Consider the following 2,136-nt stretch of genomic DNA (forward strand, 5'->3'; position numbering starts at 1 on the left):
CCAGCTCTGCTCTCATCAATGGGATGGCCAAGGAAGGAGGAGGTCACGCTCAGTTCATCACAGGGACTGACAGGATGCAACCAAAAGTAAGACAATGAGTCATAACAATTATCATGAAAAGGCAAGATGATATTATTATTTGAACAGAAGACATAAATTCCAAAAACATAAATGTATATTTTTTCAGGGTTTTTCATTATTTTTCAGGTGATGCAGTCGCTGCAGTTTGCTCTGCAGCTGACTGTGGTCGACATCTCAGTCATATTGGATTTACCAAAGGAAGTGTCTGTCACTGTCCTCTCTCCACTAATCACAACACTTTTCCAGGGTCAGAGGTCACTGATTTATGCCGAGCTCACTAGGACAGGTAGGAGCAGCCTCTCATGTTGTTGGCAAACTAGATCAATCTGCTGGGACATCTGATTTTAGGACAATCACTTGCTTTTCCAAAGGACACTGACAACCAGACATTAGATGCCACAGCTCTGGCCCACGGTACATGAATCACAATGTGTTACTTCAGAGGTGTGATGTTTTCAGGGGTTTTTTTTTCTGCGCTGCAGAAAATTGTAAAACTACTGTGAACTTGGTGGATCTGTCCAGATCTTTGACTGGAAACTATTTCTATGAATGAGTGGTTCAAAAATGTGTAAGTGAAAAGCTGCCATATTTCAGGTCCCAAAGTCAAACGAACACTGAGGGATCACTGAGAGCTAAAAACGGTCTAACTTCTTTCATCTTTAATAAAATGATCAGCGTTGCTGTTTTACCAGGTTTAACAATTAAGTTTAACATCCAGGCATCCATGAAAACAGAGTTTATTCAATTTAACTGAGTTAGAGTTTTGCAGTAAGTTAGCTCGCTAGTTTCCACCTAAACATGATCATCATAAGCAGTGTTACCAGTTCATACACTGGTTTATCATCTAGACTTTTTGTCTCATGCAGCACCATGATCAGGTCCAGGTTTTATTTCATCTTTGATTTTTCAGCTGCTGTGCCTGAGCAGCCTCCCAGAGACCCTTTGTTGCAGTTAGTCTTCCTCCAGAAGCCATCTGGCTGCTTGATCCAGCTCTGGCTGCTGCACCGGGAAAGAGCAGTGAGGAGGTGGATTGATAAATGAAATTCATAACAAAAATTCATAATGGACTTTTTCCATTTAGGAATAATAAAAATCAGCTTTCTTTTTAATTGCTATTAACTGACAGTCAGATAACCAGCTTTTAAAAACATATTCATAAACACTTTGCAGTCAACAAAATTTGCACAGAGGTTGTAGATGAAATAAAAAGTATCACGTGTTTTCTAGGTGTGTTTATAACTCTGTTATTGTACATATTCTGTGTTATACATCATAATCATTCCAGTCTCTCTTTTTTTTTTTTTTTACTGTTTTAAACAAATAAGTCTTCAGCCGTGATTTAAACAGTGGCATAGAGTCAGACGCCCGGATAGCGACAGGAAGGTTGTTCCATAAGACCGCTACAGCAGCTACAGCAAGCGCGCCGTCACCGCGAGACTTCAGCCGAGAACGAGGTTGCTCCAAAAGAATTTGGGTAGCAGATCTAAGTGCTCGGACAGGAGTGTGTAACTTGAGAAGCTCATTGAGGTAGCTCGGCGCCAAGTTATTAATGGTTTTGTAGGTGAAAAGTAACATTTTAAATTGAATGCGGTATTTAATTGGAAGCCAGTGCAAGCCAGTGAGAACAGGAGTGATGGAAGAAAACTTCCATCTATTACAAAACTATTACTTTTCCCTGGAACACTCTCTCACAGTTTGTTCTCTAAAACCTAAAAGAGGAATTATGGATTGATCAACTGGTCTCTGAATGCAATTGACACCCCTTCAACGAGAAGTCTGGGCTTGGGTGAGCCTGACTGCTGAAGATATCCACCTATTCGGAACCATGATAACAGGGTTCTTGCTGATCGGAGCTTGGCCCTGGCTTATCGAAGAATTAAGGAAGTGGAACCGGCAGTTCAAACCCCCACAAAGCTGCCCACTGGGATTAAAACGATGGGATGAGGCGCGAGTTTCTCGAAATGGGTCATTGAGTGCAACACGGATGAGATCTTGGAGAACCACACGGCTGCCGTGAATACTCAGAACAAGACCTCTGAGTGCAAACTGATTACA

This window comes from Haplochromis burtoni, unplaced genomic scaffold (genome assembly GCF_018398535.1).
Source record: "Haplochromis burtoni strain Fernald_Lab_line unplaced genomic scaffold, NCSU_Asbu1 Contig_160, whole genome shotgun sequence".
NCBI lineage: Eukaryota > Metazoa > Chordata > Actinopteri > Cichliformes > Cichlidae > Haplochromis > Haplochromis burtoni.